The sequence below is a fragment of the Diabrotica virgifera genome, chromosome 3 (genome assembly GCF_917563875.1).
Source record: "Diabrotica virgifera virgifera chromosome 3, PGI_DIABVI_V3a".
Taxonomy (NCBI): domain Eukaryota; kingdom Metazoa; phylum Arthropoda; class Insecta; order Coleoptera; family Chrysomelidae; genus Diabrotica; species Diabrotica virgifera.
In genome coordinates, this window is record NC_065445.1 from 246,251,684 (window position 1) to 246,267,029 (window position 15,346).

Consider the following 15,346-nt stretch of genomic DNA (forward strand, 5'->3'; position numbering starts at 1 on the left):
TTCATATTTTTTTGCTGCATATGTATGCGTATATTTTTCATCAAAATTGCTCGCATATAAATCCGCTCCCTACTATATAATTACCGAATCAAAATAAGGGGGAAGAAATGATGGTGGCCTCTATTTATGAATCTTATTAATATCACAGTAGTAAATAGCTGGAAGATTTACAATATTGCAAATGATAGTAAAATGCCACAATTACAAATTTATTTAGATCTCAATAAAACTCCTCCAGTTATGGACGTCCCTCCAAAGATATTTTTCATGACAATGTAAGATTAGACAATATTGGTCATTTGATTAGATTAGAAGACACGATTCAAATGAACGAAAGAAATGTATCTAGGTTATGCAAAAGTCATACTATATATTTACTTTACACAAAATATGTAAAATTCATCTCCATTCCGAACATTTCGAATCTTTTCATACAAAAATAATTATGTTTTATGTTATGTATATCTCATAGTATTATATTTGCAAAAGGTGCGAACACGCACCCTTAATTTTTTATATGTTATTGTTAATTTTTGAAGTTATACTTCTTTACCGGCGATAGAGGATAAATTTTTATATGGGAAAACCTAGCGACCGGGCGCATGCGAATTATAACTTTGTTCTGATTGGATGTTCAAATGACATGTCAAAAATTATTCAATATGGCGGCTGTGGAACAGCTGTAGTTAGATTATTTATGGTTGTTGCGTTTTAAAATTTGTGTGAAAAGAAACAACAAACAAAAGTTAGTTAATAGTTATACTGCCTTTTTAAATAGTTTTCATATACCTATATTTTTGGACTTTTGGACTATTTTGGACAAAGAAAACTCATTCTAATTTGGTAAGTAGCTTTTATTATAGGTAATCATATTGTAATTATACATTTGGATTAGGTTGAAATACATACATTTATTTTCTCAAGAATGCGGATTTTAGAGAGAAATCCCAAATTATGTTCGATTTTTATTTTTAAATTATGATTTATTGGCGTAGATTTATTTATCTAGTAGGTATGTAATGCTTTGATTTACATACTTAATTTGATTACCAACAAAAGTTCTACCAATCTTCATCTAATATATTTTTTCTTACTGTTTTGTTATATTTTTATATTTTCTTCCACAAAATTCAAACTACATAATTTAATTTTCAAAACAATTGTCAAACAGTAAAACGTTCAGTTACAGTATTTTTCCACATGATAAATAATGTGGGATTGGACGAGTTAGTCTACGCTTCGATTACGAGTCAAAGCGGCACGAAATTCAAGGGTTCAATTCCCGATGCAAGTTTTATTTTTTTATGCATGTTATGATTGTAAGTATATTTGTTACATAATTTTTTTTTTCAGAAAATGCGTATTTAAAATTTTTGACAATAATTATTATCGTTCAGAAATCATTTTTTCTTTGTGGCATTTTCAATGTGTTTGTGTGCGTTTTATTCTTTTATTTTTTAAAATTTTTGGTATTGTCTCAAAAATCACATAATATGTAGTAGAAGTATAACTTCTTACGTGCGTACAAAGTACACACACATTCTTTTTTTGTTAAAAAATCATAAACATGTCTTAGTTAAGGTATTTTTTAACAAGTTTCAATAAAATAAATTCTATTGTTTTTTATTGCTTGGCCGTTAATGGGTTAACAGCCGGCTAATACGTGCTTAACGCTCATTGTTAATAATTAAAAATAACAACTTAGTAATAAAATAATGACAAAAATTCCTTCAGGATCTTGTGGGGTGATTTGGTCATTTTCTGACTTTCATAATAATAATTTATAATCGAGTTATTAAGCCTTGAATTGGACATTTTCGCGTTTTTCAAATTTTAAATTGCACATAACTTGACAACCATCTATTTTAGAGACAAATCACAAGAGACCTTTTCTATTCGCAATGCCCAAAGAATCTAAAAAAATTTGTCCGAAGTGAAAAAATTGTTTAAACAATTTTCCGACCGCGGCCCCTCCCGGCACCCTGTGAATTTGTTATAAGGACCTCTTTTTGAGTAAGTTTGTGTAAAGCGTCGTTTAGATACAGCGATAAGTCACAGCAACTTATTGTGGTGACAAGTTGCTGCGATTTGTTGATGATTGAAACGCTGTTTAGACGCTGCGATATGTTGCTGTGATTTATCGCGATGTGATTGACCACAACAAGTTAAAGAGGAGAGTATTTTGAACATTTTATACACCCTTCAATAAATTATAACAAGTTTTCATCCTAACAAATAGATCCTGTTACCTTCTTCATAACAAAAATATAAAGGTTCGATATGTTATACACGGTATTTACAAAGTTATAACCAATTTTATATGAAAATCGTAACAAGTTCAACTCACTGTATAAATAAAAATAAGCACAACGGCAATGGTTTATTGATGCCATATTTTTTTTATTTATTGTCAAAATTTTTAAAAATGATTGTTATTGCTAATTTACTTTATATCTAATACAGGATGAGTTAAAACTCTAGTACATTATTTTCTCAGTAAAATTTAAATGGGATACCCTGTATTTTATATCACTATTGAAAAGTACCATTACCGTACAAACAAATTTGTATACAACATTCCCTATGTCTAAATTTATTAGTTTTCAAGATATTTTCATTTTTCAATGGACCAGTAGCGTGGCTACCTAGATCACCATAATTTAATAAACTGGACTGATTTTTTGGGGTTACTTTTAGAATAGAATGAAGGTTATAAAATGCCTCCTACAACAAGAGATGAGTATCAGATAGATACTAATATATAGTGTAGAATAGAATAAAATAGAATAAAAAGTGTATTTCGAAGTGTTAATTTACAAATGCTTCGTAGTGTTGAACTCATTCAATGACCGTTTTTAGACATGCATAAAATGTGTTAGGCGGTCATTTTGAACAACTTTGTAATTACATAAGTATTTAAAATATTTTAATTTTTTCAAAAATGTTGTGTTTTGTGTTCATGTTTTTTTTTTGTAAAATTGTTTACTGATAAATTATTTTTCGTTCTTTATTTGTTACATTGGTACATTTACGTATTATAAAAGTAGTTTTTATTTGTTTTCACAAAATGTTTGTTTTGTGTTTGTTTTTTTTTGCAAAATTTATAATTATTAAATTATTTTTCTTTCCCATTTCTCACACTTATAATACACAAAAGTAGTTTTTAATTGTTTTAAAAATTGTGTAAATATGTTGTGGTTATGTTTTTTTTTTATATAATTTATTACTAATAAATAATTTTTCTTTCTTTATTTGCTACATTGTTACATTTATTACCAGATTGATAATCATTACTTAATAGTAAATTGTCAGTTTTAGACAATTCAGTCATGGCTTACTCAAAATTTGGAAAGTTTTAGACCCGTAATTAATAATTTGCTGTGAAAAATGAAAGTATCTCGAAAACTAATAAATTTAGACATAGGGAATGTTTTATAAAAATTAAAGTACGGTAATAATACTTTTCGATAGTGATATAAAATACAGGGTGTTCCATTTAAAATTACTGAGAAAATAATATAGGTACTTGCGTTTTGACTCACCCTCTATTCCTTATAAAGAAAATTAGCAATATCAATAATTTATGATATTGATATACGAACGAACTCCTAAAGTACGGAGAACAAGATCTAACTAAACAACTATTAAAACTAATACAAAACATAATAGAACAAAACAGAAGAATGGAGATCAAGCATCCACAAGAATGGAGATAAAGCATCTCCCTTCAAAAAAGGAGACAAATCGGACCCGGAGAATTATAGAGGAATTAACTTATTAAAGCCAACATTAAAGTTAACAACCAAAATGATAACAAACAAATTGACTGAAATAATACCATCAGCAGAAGAACAACAAGGTTTTAGGTCGGGAAGGTCATGCACTGGAATACAACAAACCGGCATATTTATGTTTCGTGGACCTTAAGAAAGAATTTGACATGGTCGAATTAATGAACATTATCCATTTGTTATACTCAAGAGAGGTACTTCTAGGAATTATTAAAACGATCGAAAACATCTACCAGAACCACACAATAAAATTAAAAGTGGAAGATGAACTAACTGACCTAATTGAAGCCGGCAATGGGATAAGACAGGGGGATTCATTGAGTCCTTTATTGTTCAACCTGATCATGGACGAAATAATAAAAAAGTAAGAACTAAAAAAGGATACCAAATGGGAGACAAACAACTCAAAATAATATTCTACGCATACGATGCAATACTAATCTCTCAAAATGAAGATGATTTACAACGTATTCTGCACTAATTTAACATAACCGCCAGAAAATTTAACATGTTAATTTCCCCAAAAAAGACAAAATGCATGGTTATAACAGCAGATCCAATAAGATTTAAATTGGAGCTTGAAGGTCAGATAATAGAACAAGTGATGGAGTTTAAATACCTAGACATTACACTATCTAGCTACGGAAGGCTCGAAACAGAAGTGGAAGATCAAGTTAATAGAGCAAATAGAGGCGCAGGTTGCCTGAATGACACAATATGGAGAAATAAAAATATCGGAAAAGATATGAAAGGCAGAATTTACAAAACAGTCATCAGAACAATGACATACGCGGCGGAAACACGACCCGACACAGAGAGGACAAAAAGATTGATCGAAACAGCGGAGATGAAAACCCTTCGAAAAATCGATATTAAGACTCTATGGGACAGAGCTAGAGGTGCAGATATACGACAGAAGACAGGGTATCATAAGAAACAGAAGAATAGAATGGAATGACCACATAAGCCGAATGACAGAAGAGTAGTCAGGACAGCGAAAGACGGTTTCCCAATAGGAAGACGATCAGTGGTATGACCACGAAAACGATGGAACGACAACTTACTAGAGGCACATTGAAAAAACAGACAGTCATGTCTATACAAAAAGAAGAAGAAGAAGAATAATTTATGAAAATTTTGATAATAAATAAAAAAATATGGCATCAATAATCCATTGCTTTTGTGCTTATTTTTATTTATACAATGAGTTAACTTGTTAAAATTTGTCATATAAAATTGGTTATAACTTTGTAAAATACCCTGTATAACATAACAATCCTTTATACTTTTGTAATGGCGAAGTTAAGAAGATTTTGAATTTAAAATAAAATACAGGGTGTTCCATTTAAAAAAACATAAGTTTGGTCTGCCACTATGTTATCGAACACCCTGTAAAATTCTAATTAATTTTGAAATGTGAATCTTAAAGTTGGCTACAATTTTTGTTATTAACTTTTATTGCTATCTATGACTATAACGGATCTACGGAGCTTTACCCCACTAATCAATCACCCTGTACATATACTTCTTATACGCTGTGAGCTCGTACGTAGAGGGGATATTTACAAATTCGCGAACGCCAGTAGTGACAAGTTTGTAAACGTTTACCGGAAATTTGACATAAATGTCAAAGTGATTAATTTAAAATTAAAATTAAAAACATTAATTATAAACAATATTAGTTGGTCAAAGCTGTGGTATATATTTTTACCTTAAATATACTTACGTTTTAAATACTGAATTTAAGTTTTTTTAATGTTCCGTAATATCTAATTATAAATAATCTATTATAATCTTAACGCCATCTACACGATTATTGTCAAAGTATCCGAAGTAAGAAATTGATATTTTATCAATAGAACGTCAAAATGATTAGAAAAATCTTTAAAAAATCCATTACAATTTAATTACTTTTTTGCGTTGTAAATATTAAGCGATAACAATTAAATAATAAATTTAAAAATTACCAGTAAAAGTTGAATTAGTAACCGCTAGGAGCGACACCAGCGAAGCTCAGAGCGTATAGTTGATAAAAGTATTATATTATTGTTGATTAATTGGCAAAGCCACATAGTATCAAATTATAAGCATTATCAAATGGATGGTATCTATTTAATTGGATATGTAAATAAATTCTAATTCGGTAAGATTCTCCTAAATTGATGCAACTTCAATGATAAATCGCTGTAGCGTTTAGACACGACGATAAATTAAAACAATTCGATCGTTACAATAAGTTGATGCAACCCGATACCAACTTCAATCCAACTCCAACTTCGATAAGTCGCTGCGATGCACCGTTTACACACAATGATACCTAAATTGCAACAACTCGATTGATATCGATAAGTTGTTTGATTTATCGCTGTGTCTAAACGACCCTTAAAAAGAACAAATCGGAATAATTTACCTAACGGGGGCGAGTATACAGGCTGGACTATATTGCTTATCCTTGTTAAACTCATTGCGGTTTCTATGGATAAGTGGATTAATTTTACGAGATGTCTACTAGTTTCTGTAAGTACGAAAGATACCTAGTATAAAAAGTAATTCGTGAATAGTTTCATGCTTGTGCAATGATCCAGCGGAACAACTGTACATAACGAAATCTTTTTCCAAGGCCTGCTTTAATTACGCTTTTTTTTTTCAATGGTTTGATATTATAAAAACTAATAGATATTCCTGCGTTTTAACGTCAGGTAGCATTTCTATTATTACGGATATTAATGTACTTAAATAAATAAACTTTTTTCTGTAATGACGAACCAGAATAATGATCAACTGAATTAAAAATATTAATTCACGTAACAGACGTTACGTATACTGTTACGTATAATGTTACGTATTTACGTAACAGGTAAGGCCCAGAAAAACAATAAAGCCCCGAGAGTTGACAAAATACCAGCCCAACTGTATAAGGTATTAGCATGTCACATCCATGTGCTCATCAAAGAGATAAATGGCAAGAAGAGAAAAGTACCCGACGACTGGAAGAAAAGTATAGTATGCCCGATCTATAAAAAAGGAGACAAACTCCAGTGCAAAAACTACCGTGGAATTTCTCTACTATGTACAGTTGTACAGCATATAAAGTCCTCACGTATATAATGAACCAGCGGCTCCAACCTCTAGCAGAAAATATCTCCATAGAGTAGCAGACGGGCTTCCGACGGGGAAGATCGACACTGGATCAAATATTTACAGTCAAGCAGATCTTGAGCAAATCATGGGAACACGACATTGATGTTCACAACGTGTTTATAGATTTCAAACAGGCATACGACTCAGTCAAAAGGAACAGACTATATATATTGGCTGAATTGGCTATACCACACAAGCCAATTAGACTCATTAAAGCCACAATGGATGAAACTCAGGCATGTGTATGCATACAAAACCACCGGACAGACTTTTTCAAAATCTCGCGGGGACAGAAGCAGGAGGATGGGCTAGCCCCAACATTGTTTAAACTGGTACTGGAGTATGCGGTTAGGCAAATGCAAACCGGACAAGGAAACCTACTAGTCCTATTGACAGGAGGGGTACAACGGCCTCCTTAATTCAGATGGACTTACCAAAGTTTTTTTTATGTATTTTGACCCGTAGAACACGAATTTTTTGGGTAACAGTTGATCCGGATGTCGATAAGGTTGTTATAAACAAAGAACTTGAGGAATCACATAATACCGATTTTTCGCAAAACAAAACATTTTTTGTATTTTTTGGGTCATTCTAAGCATAAAATGTTTTTACAAAAAGTTTTTCGTAGGATGCATAGTTTTCGACATAACCGCGGTTGAACTTTCAAAAAATCGAAAAACTGCAATTTTTGAACCCGAATAACTTTTGATTAAAAAATAAAATAGCAATTCTGCTTACCGCATTTGAAAGTTCAAGTCAAATTCTATCGGTTTTGATTATTTTCATTGCTAAAAATGATTTCTTTATTGTTAAACAAAACTATAAACACATAATGCTTTATGATGTTTTCAATGCATTTCTCGTATAAAATCGAACGAGTAGGCGCGCACACAGACAATTTCTACGTAGATTACGTACATTAATAAAACGCATGCATTTGGCACGGGAAACACTATGTGTTTATCGCTTTGTTTAAAAATAAAAAAATTATTTTTTAGCAATGCAAATAATCAAAACCGATAGAATTTGACATGACACTGGATCAAATATTTACAGTCAAGCAGATCTTGAGCAAATCATGGGAACACGACATTGATGTTCACAACGTGTTTATAGATTTCAAACAGGCATACGACTCAGTCAAAAGGAACAGACTATATATATTGGCTGAATTGGCTATACCACACAAGCCAATTAGACTCATTAAAGCCACAATGGATGAAACTCAGGCATGTGTATGCATACAAAACCACCGGACAAACTTTTTCAAAATCTCGCGGGGACAGAAGCAGGGGGATGGGCTAGCCCCAACATTGTTTAAACTGGTACTGGAGTATGCGGTTAGGCAAATGAAAACCGGACAAGGAAACCTACTAGTCCTATTGACAGGAGGGGTACAACGGTCTCCTTAATTCAGATGGACTTACCAAAGTTTTTTTTTATGTATTTTGACCCGTAGAACACGAATTTTTTGGGTAACAGTTGATCCGGATGTCGATAAGATTGTTATAAACAAAGAACTTGAGGAATCACATAATACCGATTTTTCGCAAAACAAAACATTTTTTGCATTTTGATAGAATTCAAATGCAGTAATTTTTAATGAAAAGTTATTCGGGTTAAAAAATTACAGTTTTTTGATTTTTTGAAAGTTCAACAGCGTTGAACGAAAACTATGCATCCTACGAAAAAACTTGAAGAACATTTTTTGCAAAATCACCCCCAAAATACAAAAAATGTTTCGTTTTGTCAAAAATCGCTGTTATATAATTCCTCAAGTTCTTTGTTAATAACAATTTTACAATCGACATCCGGATCAACTGTTACCCAAAAAATTCGTACCCCCCCCCTGGCGACGACAGGACTATACGTGACTATAACTGACCTACAACACGGTTTAACTAGCTGATATTACTTATGCCGCTGAGATGGTCAGTTTTATTATTCTTTCGTTTATATATTGGTTTTTCCATTGTTTAATAATCGAAGGGGTGAGTGGATGAAGGGAGTAAGTGACATTTTTTAAGAAAATAAGTTATCCGCATGGATGAAGGTGGTAAGTGTTAAATTAAATTTTCCACTTATCCCCAGCCTTCTATGATTTAAAATAACTGAGATAGCCAGCGTATGAAGGAGGTAATTGACCATACTACTTTAAATACATAGTGAATGAAGGAGGTAAGTAACAAGATAAAGTACTTACCTCCTTCATCCATACCACAGAGAATAAAAATTGTGACATACCTCCTTCATGTATTCGTCAGCTGACATCAGATGACAACAAATTAAAGTTTTTAGGTTATGTGCAAGTGCAACCCTCGCTACTGCTTGTGTTAGTGTTCTTAGCTGTTCATTTCCTTGTTTGCAATCAGCTTGAAAAAGGTTGACTTGATCCAAACTTCAATACAATCAGGGAAAAATGCTCCTGAACCGGACAGAAGGGGAAAACACGCAGTCAGACCTAACAAGACCCCTGCTGAAGTTGCTGCTTACGTCATTGAGCATATTTCCAGTTTCCCAGCAGAAGAGTCGCACTACTCCAGGCATTGTAATATTCACAAAAAATATCTTTCACCGCAACTTTCGATCCCTAGAATGCATAAACTTTACCTAGACAAATGCCGAACTGACGGAAGAAATGAAAAATTTCAAATAAAAGAGGCTACATACCGATTCATTTTTAATAATGAATTTAATCCGTCTTTTGGTTATCCCAAAAGCGATACATGTAGCACATGCGATTCTGGCAAAAGTAATGAAGAGCACGCTGAAAATTACAAATCAGCGTTTGAATCTCAAAAAGCAGATAGAGAATTTGCTAGCAAATCAGAGAACACTGTGTATGTAACATTGGATCTACAGCAAACTATGCCCCTACCTAGGCTTAGTACCTCGAAAGCCTTTTATCTCAGACAAATGTGGTGTTACAACTTAGGAATCCACATAATAACCAAAAATGTGGAAAAAACTGTTTTCTGCACGGAAAATCAAGCTTCCAGAGGTAGCTCGAAAATTTTTAGTTGTTTTCTACGTACAATCGAAGTGGCTCCAGCCTTCAAAGGAAAAGATCATCTAATTTTGTGGACGGACTCGTGTGCCGGGCAAAATAAAATTTTTTTGATGGTATGTTTGTTTCAGTACCTTGTGGGCAAAGGCATCTTCAAAACGATAGAGCACAAGTTTCCAGAGGTAGGACACTCGTACTTAGACTTGGATAGAGCATTTGGACGTATTGAGAAACGACTAAACAAACATCAAAACATTTACATCCCTGACGAATATCGTGATGTGATTGTTTCTTCAACCAAGAAAAATATGGTGATAGACATGCAACATCACTTTAGAGACACGGAAAATATTATGAAAACCATAAAACTAATGAATAGAAAAAGATCTTCTTAATGAAATGGTTAATTTCAAAAATGGAATCAAGTGGATTCGCGTAGATGTCTTTGGATCATACCTTTTCAAGGAGTCTTACGATTACTACACACCTTTCAAAATAATATGTATCCTCAAGCAGAAAAATTTCCCATCCCTTCAACCTGAAGAATTCAACATTCCAAGATATATCCAAAATACTGGATCCTTAAGCAAAGAAAAGGTAGACAATCTAAAAGAACAGCTTTGCTTCATTCCAGAAAGGGATAAGTGGTATTATGAAGCCATCATAGAGCAACAAAAATTTTAAGAAGGTGGTACAATATCCTTAGACTGATTCAAAAACTGCTTAGAAATTCAGTGTTTGTCATTCCTTTGTAAAACCAAAAATATAAGTGTTTACTTGACATCCATGTTATTTTTTTCCTGATTATAGCGCTTATTCAAAAGAAAATGCAAATATTTATCCTAGATAAAGGAGGTAAGTCCACATACTCCCTTCATTTTGGCATAGACATAATTTCTAACACAAAAAAGTTTTTGGATAAAAGAGGTAAGTACAAATATATACTTTTCAAATATGTTTTTAAAAATCGGGGGGATTTTTGTTTTTACAATAAAATTTATACATATCCTACCTATGAGAATAAAAAAAATCGGTTTAAAAAATCGATTAATAAAAAAGTTCCAGCAATAAAACTTTGGAGTTCAATTTCTCAAAAACTTACTTTTGTTACTTACTCCCTTCATCCACTCACCCCTTCAATCATTACTGATATCCCTGCTTGCTGTTTCACTTTTTCATACTCCCGTGTAGCAGTGTATATAATTCTTACGATCTTCACAGGCGTTTCCCTTCTTCTTTGTTTCCGAGAGGATAATCAGGTCCAAGTTTCTTTTTTCTACTTCCATAAGAATTGCTCTTTGTTTATTTCTAATTCCTTGTATATTCCAAAATCCAATATTCAATGTGCATTTTCGTTGTCCGTTTCCGAGGTCAATTTCTGCGTGTTATGGACTTTCACTAAACATTAAAAAAACACATTGTATGATGATCTCTAAGAAGGAACAGCAATTTGGACAAATCAGTGTGAACGATCAACAAATATAAACAGTAAAAACATGCACCTACCTTGGTACGAACGTCAATGAAATTTGGGACTATTCCCTAGAAATCAAACGTAGGATCTCCCTCTTCAATCCTGACCCCCCGGAGGGAGTGTAGTGGTCGACGTGATGTCGTGTATTGTCCGTCTCCAAAGATCTCTGTCTCTGGTCATTTCTTTTAATTCATGCATATGTCTTTTACATATTCCTGTAATTTGATCGATCCATCTTGTTGGGGATCTTCCTCGTGATCTTCGGTCTTCCACCTTTCCTTGTATAATGGGTCTTTCATGTTTTCTGTGTTCGCTCTCATAACATGTCCAAAGTATTTTAATTGTTGGAGATGGACTTTACTGGAGAGCCGTTGGCTAACTTTTAGCTCTCTTAAAATCGAAATATTTGTTCTATGGTCGGTCCAAGGAATTCGTAGCATTCGTCTCCAACAGAACATTTCAGTGGCGTCTATCTTTCTTCTTTCCGGATTTCTCAGGGTCCAAGATTCACATTCGTAAGTCAGTATTGGGAATATTAAGCAGTTGATCAACCTCATCTTTAACGCTCTTGAAATTTGACAGTCCTTCCATATTGTGGTCATTTTTGCTGTGGCGACTTTTGCTAGATCACATCTACGTTTTATTTCTTCCTGTAGTGACCCTGTGTTTGTGATTAATGATCCCAGATATAAGTATGAGCTCACAACCTCAAACCGATCAATTGTGGTTATATGTGGATGATTGTTATGTAGTCTATATCCACTATCATGACCTTTGTCTTTGATATGTTTAATTGCAGACCAAATATTTGACTTTCGTTTTCAACCAGTCGTATAAGATCAATCAGCTCTGCTTGACTATTTGCAAGAAGGGCGTCATCTGCGAAACGTAGGTTGTTTATTTTATGACCATTTCTTGAAATTCCTTTTTCCCATCCTTTAAGTGCTCTTCTCATAATATGCTCTCCATATATATTGAATAATTGTGGAGATAGTATACATCCCTGTCTGACACCCCGTTCTGGATGAAATTCGTTTGAAAGTGTGTCAAGCACTGTTTGAAAGTGTGATCCAGTAGTGTGTTCGTATAGTTCAGTTTTAAGCGAAATAAGGTGTTGGGGTACGCCCACTTCTTTTAGTATTCGCCATAAGTGTCTCCACTTGACCTTGTCGAACGCCTTACGGTAATCTATAAAGCATATGTACAGTGGAATATTGAATTCCCTACATTTTTCGATTATCTGTCTTATATTTAATAGGTGTTCTCTAGTACCTCTACCTTTGGTACATCCAGTTTGCTCTTGTGGAATTTCTCTTTGAAGGAATGTTTTTAGTCTCTCATTGATTATATGTAGCATTATTTTACTGGCATGTAATATAAGAAAAATAGTTCTATAATTGTCGCATTTATGGAAGCTGCCTTCGTAGGAACGTAGGATAGCGAAAGCATTTCAAAGAATGGCTAAGCTATTCAAATGTCATGATTTACCAATGCCCATAAAAATAAGATTACTACGACGTTATATATCCTATCGTAAGATTATAACTTAATTCTTCTTTTCTATTTCTAAAGTTTTTATTTATTTACATTGAATATTAAATTGTTTTGTTGTATAATCCACTTCTGCAAAAAGTATGTGACATATTTGATTTAAAATGAATTCAAGAATTTTTTGTAATTGGGCAACAAAGTCAACTTAGATCGCTGACGTAAATAATGACGTGCAACGGTAAGCTATTTACAAATGCTCCTATACTAGGGCACCAGAGTGCCGAAATCGGTTAGCCTTTGAAATACACTATTACACTGCAAACCCTCATTGATTTCGGCACCTAGTAAATTACAAGACTTCTATTAAATTTTGGTGTCTAAGTTTTTATTGCAATTAATATTATTGTAAGTATTGTATATTTATATTTCAATTTATTGCTTGAAAAACAGGAATAAAAATGTCTTTTCTTTTCTGAAAAATGTCTTTGGCAGAGCCAATTAGCCAGACTTGTTTGTGATTGATTGCAGATTCGTAGTCGTAGTCATAAATTTCTTATTTCATAACAACTAGTACAATATTATTTTTATAGATACATAGGTACATTTTGTTGCCATACTTTTATTTTATTATTTTCTTTATAGAAAAGTCGAAATGTTTAAGAGAAATGTCTAAACTGCAATAAACCTAGCATATTTAAAAATGTGTTTTTTGACCCTAACAAGAAAAACAAATAAAACAAAAATTATAAAAAAGCCATTGAATAAAAAAGAAATGAATATTTTTTATTTTTATTTATTTATAGGTACAGACATAATTACTCGTATAATTGTCTATAAAGTATCGCATAAATTCATTATTAACTAAATAAACAACATTATTAGAAATTACCGAAACAGATCGAGTTTTGATTTTAATTTATGATATTTGGCATATATATCATACTAGTGACGTCATCCGTCTGGACGTGATGACGTAATCGATGATTTTTTAAAGGAGAATAAGGGTAGTGTGCTAGCTCATCTGAAAGGCAATTTAATTATCAGTAGTAATAACCCAAGGACATTGATAATTGTTCGAAAAAATTTTATAACAGATTTAGAAAGCTTGTTGCTTGGAAACAGACCGACGCGGAGGTCTGTTGCCTGTAAGCAACAAGCTTGAGAAAGTTGTTAAAAAATTTTTGAGCATTTATCAATGTTCGAGGGTTATTCGGATAGAAAATTTTTTGCTGGTTATGAAAAAAAAATACAGAGCAGAAACAATTTATTTAAATGTGCAATTAACAAAGAAACAATTAGAAAAATTTATTTATTTTACTTTCATTTCCTTATAATACTTTTCTTGTAAAAGCTTACTTGTTAGGTTCCACATGGTTTTGACAGTAGCTTCTTTAAACTCTGTACCATCTTTTCTTCTCATGTTCACAGCCCAATCCTTTAAAATCGACGCCAATTCTTCCACCGTCCGATTTCCATCTAATTCATATTTTCTATCATTGCAAAAGTCCATAAACGCTTTCCATACAATTTTTTACTGTAAACAGTATTCTTTGGTATATTTGATTCGATAATTTCATTAATATTCTCATCAGTATTACAACCAAATCGTGACATTTTGAAATATTGAATATTTGAAATGTCAAAATCGATTTTACTAAAAAATGAATTTATTAACGTTTCGAAGCCCAAATCGGGTTTCTTTGTCAAAATACAAAATACTATTAAAATAAAACAAACATATTGTTGCTAAGTAAAAAAATTCTTCTAATAATTTATTTAATCTGACTCATTTATATTGGCAATTCAGACGTATATTATACATTTTAAAGTAGAAGACTTTAAAATGATATCGCCAATATTTATGAGTTGTGTTCCTGGGACGACTTTACTAAAAGATAGTTCATTCGATTACATGAAATCAATCCCAACTCAAGAATATCCGTCGCAAAAAAATCATAGCATGTGATCTGTCTTTAAAAAGACAACCAAATGCAACGATGACAGTAAAATTCTCGCGTTAGAGATTCCGTAGTAAATCACGAGGGAAAACCAGGAAAAAACCTCGTGATACTATCCCGACATCGTAAGTATTTGGTCTTACATTTAATCTACCTTCAAAAAACTAATACCAAATTCTGACTTTAATATGTTTAAATTATAATTAATATTAATATTACATAGATATACAATAAGTAATACTAAAATATAAAAAATACGTAAAATTATAAAAATGCCACAAGGAAATAGCTTCAGAACAACGTCAAAATCGAAATGAAACGAAATGTAGGTATCCATAGCTACATGATTGAGTGAAAACAGCCCATGGGATCTGTTTTCAGTATAATGTTGGTTTTATTGGTTGTATTCAATCAGATGACCACAAATTAATTGATTTCATTGGATTTCTAATTGAGCAAAAAATTTTCTATACAATGATATAAA